Here is a 13,445-nt window from a genome sequence, read left to right on the forward strand (position 1 = left end):
CCTTTTTTTTTTTTTTCCACAAAGGTTATGAAGGGTAAATAAAATCTTTTTTGAATATTAAAAATTATACATTATAAAGTTTAAGTGATGTGAGTTTTGAGTTTTGCCACGCTGTTCATATGCGAATGACTCTAATGTGTTACAGTGGCAAAAATTAGTTTTTGGTCTTCGCTGAGGAGGTGACCAAAGAGCGCTAACATGTTATAGAATTGATTGAAGTAATGGAATTCATGACATCGCTGTAAAAAAAAAAGGGGGGGAATAAATCGAATTTTGAGATGCACGACTTTAAATTCATGGATGAAAATTCTGAGAGCAATGCATGGGAAAGTTATATCTTATGGTGCACGGGAAGGTCGTTCTCCTTTCACTAAGGGGGAAAGATTAATTATGGTGCTCTACTTAAAAAAAAAGAAAGAAAGGTCGCGAATTTTTGACTATACAGTATGTTGTGTTTATTCGAGGGTGAAGGGCTAACACTCACTATCCTTCACCAGATGAAATGTTTAAAGACACGACGTAATGCGATAAAGCATGATATATACACGGATGAATTGATTTACCAAGTGCGCTATAGGCCACGTGGTTAATCAACAGTTACTGTTTTTTTTTATCCTTTCGCATGGCTTAATCAAATATGAATGGCCCGTGTCCCTCCGGTTTTATCTCTTTTTGTTGGCTACCTGGGTTGTCTTAGACTCATACATACATGTACATGACAAGGTGCATAAATCCCTGCAATAGACTTTTTTATTTATTTTCTATCACTACTCCTCAATGTTCTCCTGTGCCTTCAAATTTGTTGTATACTGGATAGTTGTATACGGGATAAATTGTATTGTCCTTAAAAACAACCAATTATATAATCGATTTTTTTTTCCTTCCGTCATGGAAGCTCAGTATTGCTTTGTTAAGAGCCTTTACACGTGCCTGATAGGTAACAGTATATTACGGGTTTCGATTGGGTTACTCGCGCACATATCAAGGTCGGTCATGAAGGGCGTAGAATATACGACATTTTGTAAATTCATTTTGTTATATTATTGCTCGTAGTGTTTTTTGAGTTTATATTTCGACCTTTAAGCGGATATAGGAAAATGCAACTTATGTTACAAAGTCCCCAAAGTCAACGTAATCACTACATGGGGCGTGGCTCGTGCTAAGGACCATGCGCAATAAAGATATGGTCGCATCCTGTCATTTTGCAAGATAAAGTTTTTTTTTTCATGGCATCCAAGTGGTGTGCTTTGTGGAAATAGGAATTTTGTGCCACGCGACACATTTCTTTTAGACGTACTCAGTGCTTTGTGAAATTGGAATTTTATGCCTCAAGACGCACTCGCCTTTTAAATGTACACAGTGCTGTTTGTGAAACCGGAATTTCTTGTCACGTGACCACTGTCTTAAATATACAGTGTTTTGTTGAATCTGAATTCTCTGCCGCGCGACACACAGTCTGTACACGATTGGCGGATTTTTTATTTTTTATTTTTTCTGTCACGCAACAATGGCCCACTCATTGAAAAGTATGGCTCACACATATTTGTAACAAACGGCAGAGGGCGTGTCTTCCGTGCATGCTGTCATGGAGGAGGACATGGGGACATTTGGTCCAAGCACACGTGAGCAAAGACGAGGGGGCGTGACATAAATGTGAGGTGCTGTGTAAGATACACTTGTGTCAAAAGTCAGGTCGTGGGCCGTGTCTTGATGGGGTACACCACAGGCAGAGTATTTGTTGTCACGCATCAGTAGCCATAGTAATGTACATTACGGCCAAAACACATTTAAGCAATGACGAGGGGGTGTGTCTATTGATGAAAGATGTCGTGGAAGTTACTTTGTAACCAATGTTTGTTTATTAAGAAGACCTGCGTCAATGTCAGGTGGCCCAATCGCCAATATGGGGTGTGGCTATGTGGATCATTAGCGCACTGCTTAAGTTGGTCCAAGTTTCGTTATTAGTAATGTAAGATAAAAGAAATATATGCAAATGTATACCACTGGATTGTAATAAGATTTTTTTTTTTTTATCACGTGACAGTTGTTATTTAAGGCATACAACATGTATTGCCAGACACTAAGTCACGCAACACATTCTAGCAGTAAATGAAATGATAGATATAGAATCCTCGGAAACAAGGACATTAACACAATAGAAAGAGTGATTTTTTTAGGCATGCAAGAAATGATTGGTTGGCTGTTTTGCCCTTGTTTTTGAGTTTAGTCTTTTTTCTCCCTCTTTTTGGTTTTTTTTTTTGTGTGTGTGTGTGTGTGTGTGTGTGTGTTTGGAAAATGCACCTTGCAAGGCTGCAACCGACAAGTCACTTTGTGGGGCGTGGCTTCTGTTAAGATCATGTGCAATGAATACGGTGCCGGTCAGGGGACCGGTCACGCCTTGCCAAGAGTCACTTGGGAAAGAGCCAGGTACAAAATTGTATAGCAAGAGCTGCGAGGAACTGCATGGTAATGTATAATTTTGGGATTTTCTGTCACTGTTTCTTAATGTACGCAATAGACAGGGAATTTTAATGGAGTAGTAATTGATGGAGTAGTATTTTTTTTTTTTTTTTCTTAGGGATTATATGAAAAAAGTGGGTAGATATAGTCATCTGTTTTGGAGTCTTCCCTTACTAATTGAAAAAAAAAATAACATTATCATTTTTGCTGAATATCCCTACGATTTGGTATAGAGTACCACAGTGATGATTTATCTATGTGCAGTGGCCCCTTGATAATATCAATGTCCTATATAAATAATTGCACCCAACGATACATGCAACCCAGTATAAAGACATGAATGTGACTACATGCAACTACCAAAATATAGTAAAATGTTTAATATGTGTTGCTGTTTCATGGCATGCGCAATGAATAAAGGTGGGCAGGGTTTTTGCAAATGTCAGTAGATGTAGGATATATGGTACACTACTGACAGAGTACACTTTTTTTTTCTTTGTTACGCATTAATAGCCATATAAATGTAGATGACGGTTTAAGCACATGTCAGCAAAGACGAGGGGGCGTGTCATGGATGTAAGGTGTCGTGTAAGATACTTTTGTGTCAAAAAGTCGGTCGTGGGTCGTGTCCTGCAAATGTCAGTAGATGCAAGATGTGGTACACTACAGGCAAAGTATTTCTTTGTTAAGCATCAGTAGCCACAATAATGTCGATTACGGTTCAAACATATATAAGCAAAGATGAGGGGGAGGGGTGTCATTAATGAAAGGTATCATGGAAGATTTTTGTAACCACCTGTCTGAATACTAAGAAGTCACTTGATCAAAGTCAGGTGGCCCAATCGCTTACATGGGGTGTGGCGAGCAATGTGCATCATTAGCACTGCTCTAGGTTGGGTCATGTCTCGTCATTAGTTACAAATGTAGTATGCAAATGTACAGCCCTGATTGTGGGTTAAGAATTTTTGGTCACGCGACACTGTTGTGATTTATGACATACATGCATAACGTACTGTCAGACACTTTAAGTCATGCAACACAGGCTCGCATTAAAAATAAGACACAATTGTTATAGAATCTTCTCACACCGGGACTCTTACACAATAGAATGAACGGTTTGGGGGCGCGGAAGGAACTGTTTGTTTGGTCGTTTTTGTGTTAAATGTAGTTTTTGAATCTGGGTTTTAAAATTTGCATTTTGGAATTGATAAGTCACTGTGTGGGGCGTGGCTACTGTTAAGATTATGCGCAATGAGTATGGAGTGGGGCACGCCGTGCCATGAGTCAATAAGATGCAAAGAGCCAGGTACAAAATTTGTAAAGCAAATGCTGCCAGAAACTGCATGGTGATGTATAACTGTGGAATTTTCAGCCAATGTTTTTTTTAATGTATACAGCAGACAGGGTATTCCATGTTAGGCCCTTGTGTAATGTGCCATGAAAGAAATACCCGTAGTCGAGGCTAGGCAGCCACCTTCTCTGCTTTAAGTCATAGTAACGATACCATGTACCATAAACACAGGGATGTAGAAGAAAGCTTGAATAATGTTTTGCACACAATCATTAGAGTTTTTTAATTTTATGGAAACCATTTAATGAAAGTGAGAAGGGGAGAGCTCACAGCAACTCCTCTTGTAAGAACAAGACAGCAACAGTTTAGCTCGGCTCTGTAATTGTATTGTACATGTTATACCTGATAAAGATGTCCAGGCGGATATGTTCTTTCACTCCAACAGTTGAGTTTTGTTATTTGCTTCCTTTTCTTTCTTTATTTTCAGCCCAACTTTTTCTATATATATGTCTTTTGCTTTCAGTTTGGATGCCCACCCAGACACTCGTTGTACATGTATCTTCGTTTACTTGTTCTATTTGTTCTGTGTTTGTCTCCCTCGCCATTATTGGTCTCTCTCGTTCAACCCATTCTGCTTTTTCTTACTCCCACTACACCTTCCTCGAAGCGATCATCCCTACATCAAGACTCCTACGCCAGCATTGCACATTCCTACGTGTATCGAATTGTTCACGTGCTTTGTTACACGTTGCCTGCTGGCCGCTTTCCTTTTCTATCGCACGCTTCCTCTTCACACTTTTGCTGGAAACTCAGAACTCTATTCCAGACCATATCATTATTTACTATGGCTGATTTCGTAAATGCACCCTTTCATTCTATGTCGAATGATGATTTCTTTGAATTATTTAGACACACAACATCCGAATCTGATTTAGTTGATGGAGTACCAGTTACACATGCAACTCCCTATGATAATTTCGCAGCCGATAATTTGAATTCATCAGCTCCTGAATTTACTTATGATTTTGATGATTCAATTCAGAACCCGCTATGTAATTATATAACTGTTAATGAATGTAAAGATATGTATCATAGTTTTTCTAAAGACACGTTTTCTTTGCTGCATCTAAACATAAGGAGTTTAAATAAGCATTTTGATGAGTTACAGTTTTTATTAGAATCTGATCACACTCAATCATGCTCTGTCATTGGTCTGAGTGAAACTTGGCTAACCGCGTCGTCTGAAAACTCTTTTGCTATCGACGGATATAATATGTATGTTAATAATAGATCTGACAGGAGTGGAGGTGGCGTTGCATTTTATGTCTCAAGTTCGTTTAAATGTGTTGTTCACAGCGATATCTCCAGAATGGATAGTACCGTTGAATCTCTTTTCATTGAACTTAGTATTCCAGGATGTAAGAATGTGGTAGTTGGAATTATATATAGACCTCCCAATTCAAATATTGTAGATTTTTTAACTTATATTTCAGATTTGGCAAAAAATCCAGCAATTCGAAACAAGGACTGTTTCTTACTTGGCGATTATAACATTGATTTGTTGAAATCAGGAAATGATCATTCTTCAAGTGAGTTTCTCGAAACGCTTTTGTCTTCTTCCTTTCTGCCCCTCATTTCCAAACCAACTCGGGTTACAGATCATTCGGCTACTCTCATTGATAATATGTTTTGTAATGTTTTACCCCTCCCTGACTCTTTTATAATTCTTTCAGATATAACGGATCATTTTCCAATAATGACTTCCTTTACTTTGAGAACGCTTGTTAATGACTCCAAATCTTCATTTTCTTTATTTAAACGTAGAGTGTCCCCTGAAAAGTTGGCCAGTCTTGATGCCGCTCTTGATAATGCAGATTGGTCACGAGTATACGACAGTGACGATGTTAATTTGTCTTTTGACAATTTTATGAATATTTTGAATTGTTTTTTGGATGATATAATTCCTAAACACAAGAAAAGAATGGATTATAAGAAGACTCCTAGGTTACCGTGGATTACTAAATCAATTCTTCGCTCAATTAACAGAAAAAATCGTTTATATTATAAATACAAAATGGAAAATACTGATCAATCGAAAAGGAAATACACATCTTATAAAAATACACTAATCAGAATTCTACGTTTTGAGAAGAAAAATTATTACTCACGACAGTTGTCAAAATTTCAGTTTGATATTAAAAATACCTGGAAAGTTTTAAACCGAGCGATGAATATACAGAGCAAAAAAGTAGAGATTGATCAAATTAAATCGGATGATAATTTGATTAACAATTCTGTTGATATTGCCAATGTTTTTAATTCTTATTTTTCTCAGATAGGTGAATCGCTTGCTCAAGATATCCCGGCCACTAAACAAAACTTTACTGACTTTTTAGGCCAACGTAACCCAAATTCTGTTTTTTTTATTCCAACGAATAGGTATGAAATTATTGATATAGTTTCTTCTGTTAAAAATAAGCGCAGTTCCGGTTATGATGGTATTGATAATTGCATTCTTAAAGGAGTCATATCTGCAATTGCAGACCCTTTGACTCATATCTTTAATTTATCAATTTCTCATGGTATATTTCCTGATAAAATGAAATTGGCGAAAGTAATACCAATATATAAGAAGGGTGACAAACTGGATATCAGTAATTATCGCCCAATTTCTTTATTATCTTCATTGTCTAAAGTATTAGAAAAAATAATTTATATTAGAATTATTAAATTTCTTAATTTGCATAAAATTTTTACAAAGTCTCAGTTTGGATTTCGAGAAAAACATAGCACTATTCATGCAATTCTTCATTTCGTTGATAACGTGGTTAACGCAATTGACAACCATGCTCATTTAATTAGTATTTTTTTGGACTTCTCCAAGGCCTTCGATACAATCAATCATAACATTTTACTTTATAAGTTATCGCATTATGGAATACGTGGGAAGGCCTTGGAGTGGCTTAAGAGTTACTTAGGTAATAGAAAACAGTTTGTTACTATTAAAGATAATAATTCAGTTATAAGAGATGTTAAGTGTGGTGTTCCTCAGGGAAGTTTATTAGGACCGTTGCTATTCATAGTATATATCAATGACTTTTCTTCTGTTTCTGAAATACTTTCTTTTATTCATTTTGCAGATGATACCACTGTTATTTTTGCTCACAACGATGTTGATATTTTAGTCCAAAAAGTTAACACAGAACTGTTAAAAGTTACTAATTGGGTCAGGGCTAATAAATTATCATTGAATGTTCAAAAAACAAAATATATGCTTTTCAGTAATACTGTCGAGGCACTAAATTCTAACATAGTTTTAGATGATATTAATTTAGAAAGTGTATTAGATTTTAAATTTCTTGGTATAATTATTGACAATAAACTGTCTTGGAAAACACATATTGATCATATATGTAAAATTATTTCACGTAATATAGGTGTTTTGAACAGATTGAAATTTTATATTCCTCAAAAGTCATTACTCATGTTATACTCCACTTTGATACTGCCTTATTTGAATTATGGAATTTTGGCTTGGGGTAATACTCATCAGACCCTCTTGAATAGAGTGTTGTTACTGCAGAAAAAAGCCCTCCGTATTATTTGTCATTCTCCTACACGTTCACATACAAATTTACTGTTTGCGTCTAATAAGCTACTAAAAATAAATGAGTTGTTTTTATTGAACTTAGGTCAATTTATGTACATGTTTAATAACAGTTCACTTCCATCTATTTTTGATTCAATGTTCCTTAAAAACCAATCATTTCACTCCTATCCCACCCGACGTTCAAATGAATTTCATTTACCTTTTTTCCGAACAATTTTAGGGAAAAATTCATTTATCTACACTGGTCCAAACTATTGGAATTCTCTGAACCACGATATAAAAACAGCTCCCTCTTTGTATTCATTTCAAAGAAAATTAAAAGCCTATCTTTTGCGATTTTACAATAACATTTGTCATGAATCGGATTAGTTTTACACGTTATTCATTTTGATACCCCTTTCATAAAATCCGCATAGTTGCTTACACATTGTCGCTCGTACTAGCTGACCACCGCCAAGTTCGTGAATAAAGTTTTGGGTTAAGTTAGTCATGCAGTTGATGGATTTTTCTTCGGGATCTGCACTCTATACGCTTATACAATGAGGGATTGTTATTTTTTTTTTCCGTCCGGTCTTGTCTCTGTCTTGTTTTTGTTTTCCATCGTCCAGCCCTCGTGTATCGTTATCTCCGTTGTGCTAGTCTTACTTCCTGTCGTAGTCTGTCTTTTGCGGGTTTTTTAGCCTCGTCGATGTCCCAGTGTCGTTTTATGTTCGTTTATATGTTAATGTTGTCATTTTGTGTTTTTCTTCCTTTTCTGTCTGACTCTTTATGGGCTTCCATTTCTAATTCTATTTTGTCAATGTTTTTAAACATTTTTTCCTCTTTTTTTTCTCTGCTGTTACAACTATTTTCGCTGTTGTTGCTTCAGATATTTTCGTTGCTGTCCTGATGCCGATAATTATTACCAATAATTTCAATGATTCTTTCTCTCCTGAGGGGCCCACACTCTACAAGCTTCGTCTTTTCAGTGGGTCCCTCCGTTTTTCGCCTTGTGTACGTTGATATTCAACTTTACTTTACTTTGATTTACTTCAGGCATTGAAATGTATCTTTACTGCAAGCATACAAGTACTGTTTTACTCTGTTAAACTCACTTTGATTGTTTGTTTGTTTGTTTGTTTGTTTGTTTTTTGTTGGTACGATTCTTATCACTGAAGAAAGAGTGATGTATGTTATGTTATTTTTTTACTGTCGAGAAACGAAATAAACTTGAATCTGAATCTAATAGTGTCCAGCTAATGGGCCTGTTTCACTTGGTGTCTAGCTCGACTTGTGGGTTTCGAATGTCGTGGAATGACCCCATTGATAATGCCAGAGACCCCTGGCAGAACAGTGTCAACACTGAAGAGGCTGTTATAACCTCCTGGATAAAGAAGACCGAATTAGTATTACTGTTATATCAGAAAATCTTTGTGAGCTCAATATCACTTTGTCACCTTAAAATTACAGGTGCCATTTATTATTCCTCTCGATATTGCTGTGGCTTCTAGTTAGGTTCACCGAGGAGTTATTAACTCCTTGGGCTCACTCCTTGGGTTTTGCAGTACCTTAGTGATCATGGTATCCAAAATTCATGATCGGATTTGAGAAATGAGAAATGAGAAATGAGAAATGAGAAATGAGATTTATTTACCAAACAAATAAACAAACATCGTCAACAAAGTCACAACAATTAATAGTTAAGATATAGTTTAGCAAAAAAGAACTGGCAATAGCGTGCAGGCTAGTCGAGGCCAGTCCTTTCAATGATATAGATTATAATATAACGTATTTACAATATTTACAGAAGAATTGTTATATGTACATAATTATTCACATGTTTTCATACGGGATCATTATTATATTGATAACAGATACCTTCGCAATGATATCCGAAAAGTATTACGGGTGTTTATCTTTTTGACATAACGAGGAAATCCTCTCCAAATTATACTGCCTGCATATGACAAGGCGTGTTAACCTGTTTCAGGTCTGATTCTTATTGATTTATAATTCATATTATTTTTAAACCTTGTATCATAATTATGGTGAATTTCAAAACAATAATCAGAGATATCGTGCGGTAAAGTATGATGGATTAGGTCAAACATTACAGTTCCAATTACAAATTGATATAGTCTGTAAACATCTAGCATTTGTAAACGATGAAATTAAGGGCCAGTATGCTCCCTAGGTCCTTTAAAACAGATTGCACGCACTAATTTCTTTTGTAACAAAAATATAGATTGAAGATATGAGTGGTATGTACATCCCCAAACTTCTAGTCCATAAGACATACGCGGAAGGATAACGGTGTTATATTATGATTGTAAGATTTGTCTAGGCACAAGTTGTCTAATTCTAAATATGATTCCAATTGTTTTCCTCATTGAGGAAGAGACACAATCAATATGTTTTCGCCATGGTAAGTTTTCGTCTATATTAACTCCTAGAAAGAAAGTCGAATGTACCTGGTCTATAATGTCTGTGCGTATCATAATATTTCCATTTATCTCCACATGTCTACGATTTGCAGAAGTAAATGCTAATAACAAAGATACTGACATCGCTTTCGCTTTACAGTCCTGACTGCTGGCCTGTGGGGATTTCCCGTTTTCAACCTCTCCTATACCATTGCATACCATGAATTTATTGCACCTTTTAGTTTCATCTTTTGAATAGAACAGTGATGTAGCCCCCTACTAATATTGTGTGGTTTGATTTTCACTTTAGCTTCCAGCATCATTGTTTGAAAAAATATATATATATTTACATTTAATGGACGTTTTGCTATGCAAAATACAGACGTTTCTTTCGGTTTTGATTGGATAACGAAAAGGAATCTATTCACCAGTCATTGTAAAATCCAGGACAGATAAAAGCTGGTCTAGATAAGAGTAAAATATTAAAGTACAACAGTAACGTTTGATGAAAATCTGATGAAAATCAAAGAGGTTATGAAATTATGAAGTTTTGTTGATTTTTACGAAACATTTCTTTAAACAGTCGATATGAGTATGCAAAGTGTGAATTGATTATGTTAGCCCTCACAATTTACCATAATTGTTGTATGTACATAAAATCTTGACAGTTCCGGTTTTTCTGTCAAACACAATTATGCCCCCACCTCACATACAGATATATCTGACTAATTGCTTTAACATTATATTTTATATTATTAGACCATAAAAGTTACATTTTCGTCATTTTGTTTCTGTACGCAAATCCAGGAAATATTGTGAGGTGTTGGCATCATCAGCTCACTCATTTACATATTCACATCAAATTTTGATCGAGTTTTCACTGTTGTGCTTTTCATAATTGTATTCTTTCTTTTCAGATTCACGTTTAACTGCTCTGAAATTCCCCTTTAATAAATTCATGCTTTTCCCAATGTCTTTTCAATGAGTGCTGCCAAATGATACAGTACCCTTCCAGTATGCATGTATTCAAGAATATACTGGGATTCCAATTCCAAGTTCGATTTAAAAGGGGTGAAACACTTTTAAAGCTGAAGTTTAAAACGTCGAGATCTCGGCATAGATTATTGCTCTCTAATTCAACCGAATTATTTCACAACAAAATCAGAATAAGAACATAGTATGTGAGTATCCCATGACAAAATATGAATTGAACTCGATATCAATCTGTTCTGGATTTGCAATTTTTCATCTTCAAAGTTTAGAATCTCGATGTTTAAAAACTCAACAACAAAAAGTCAACAGAGGAATTAAAAATTGCAGATGGATCTTCTGAGTTTTTGCGTATCTTAAAAGTCGAGCATGTATTCTTTATTCAGTTGATATCTGTTGCATAATTATCATACTATCAATATCATTAGACTGAAGAACATATCATTCAGAACGTCGAAATGAATCAAATTCTCCAACAACTCAGCATTAGATGGTAGGGAAGACCGGGTCTAGTTGCTACACGGAAAAGTTGTTACATGATCATTTTCTCAAAATCTGAACACCTAAGAGACGGCGTTGAAATCTATAACACATCAAGACATAATATCAAACCATCTTTGGATGCGAAAATTCATTATGCCTGAACACCCTATGGGGAAGTCGGGTAAAAACAAAACAAAACAAAAACAAAACGTTTTTCACCACTCTGAGTAAAATTTTGAAATAATCGATATTCTTTTATTTCATCTTAACCGTTCATCTCCCTAAATGATGGATATATGGGTGAAAGAGGTGTGTTTTGGGTGTCCTTTCGCTAGCTGTTATTTTATTTCAGTTACTTCGATAAGTAGTCTCACGATATAGTGAAGTGAAGAGTGAATTTAATACGTTGTACCCCGTATATTCATGATCAATGTTGTTAATATGAGTGTACGTAATACTCATCTATATAGCATCCCGTCCTACGAGTATGAAATGCACGCACACTCACAGACAGACAGACACACACACACACATATACATACGCATGCACGCAATGTGCACACACAGACAGGTACACAGTATTCATTGGTGTATATCAATCATCAGATCTGCTTTTACCCGATCTATGTACACTTTCTAAATTGTAACCCACTTTAAAAAAAAAAAAAGTACCCCACGTGCTGTCACAGCGGGTGCACGTCACGAGACCGACACCCACGAGTCATAAAGTCCACGAGTCACACAGCCCACGAGTCATACAGCACTAAGCAAACAAGGCCAACGAGACCGACACATTATGGGGATGGTATATTCCCGGTTGAAATGGGGATTTAGGTTTTAACTTTTTATGAGATGATTAGAAACCACTTATTTGAAATATTAAAGAGCATACGACTCTAACAGCAATTAAAATTTTGATGAAAATCGGCTTTTAAATGCCTCAAATAGCTTTGTTTTACATTTTATCTCTGATATTTCAGCCATATGCTGCCTAAAAACAAACCAGCAATCAAAAATATACCAGAAATATTAATTATGTCTAGTGGTACAAACTTTGAATATAGGTCCAAACACTTTTTGTTTTGAGATATGCCGATGCGGGATACCGGAGCGTGATTGTTGCTCCAAGTATAGTGAAATAGCGCCCTCATTACCTCCGTTTCTCTTCCCACTCCTTCCCCCATGGTGTTCATGTCTTCGTGTTTTTCCCCCATTCACATGCGAGTCCACACGATTAATGAACGCATTAGTGAAGGAAACCTTAAAAAGTAGTCACAAAATTATCAAGTTTTTGAATGTCATTGTCAATGATAACACGTATATGGATCGAAAAGATGGTGTTTGTGAGGTCAAAGAATTGGCAAGTACTAGTATATAGTGTAACTAGATTTGGGGGAAAAAAAGAGAAAATGCTGATAAATGAGAGGATATCGTAATTATATTAGTATACAGTTATTGGTCGCGCGTCAGATGTTGAAGGGGAATTGCCTGCTACCTCATCGCCGAAAATTAAAGTCTGTTATTTTCAAAAGAAAACTCCGTTTCTCCGTGATCGATCCAGGCCACTCTGCTGCACGTGAGAAGCAGCTACAGTGAAAGTTTCCAACCTGCAGGCAGATATTACCTTCCACCTTCAATCTATCTCTTTCAGACAAGACGGATAGGTTTGTTACGCAAATAATGCACGTGCTTCAATGTAAACGCATATAAATAATGATATACACGGTATGAATAATGCATTTCTTCACATAATCATGTCCAGCTCTTTCGATGTATACATGATAAGTCTGTGTGTGTTGTTGGTGCTGTTGTTTAAATTTCATACCATGTTGTTTTCATGTGATTTACTGCTGTGTCAAAATAAATAGCCATGTTAATCAATTCCATGCAAATCAATTCCATTACAGTCAATGCAGGACGTGAATCATCTTTTATTACTTACTTTTTAATGCGGACGATTTTCTCCACATACACAGACTCAAAGTTCTACTTCTTTTTTTTTTCTTTTCTTTTTTACAAAGAGGGATCTACTTAGTTATCTTGGCACTTGGTCAAGCAGACAACAAGAAACAGGACACCTAAACAGAAAATTTACTCCGATTGGTTTCTCCATTTTGCTGTTCGGAGTCATATTACCTGTTTGTCAACCTTTTCATAACCCTCCCCATATCCCAGTGCATAGTTATTATCTTAGTCTATATGAGATATA

This window comes from Diadema antillarum, unplaced genomic scaffold, assembly GCF_040938485.1.
Source record: "Diadema antillarum isolate AM-2024a unplaced genomic scaffold, OU_Dant_1.0 scf00000023, whole genome shotgun sequence".
NCBI classification, from domain to species: domain Eukaryota; kingdom Metazoa; phylum Echinodermata; class Echinoidea; order Diadematoida; family Diadematidae; genus Diadema; species Diadema antillarum.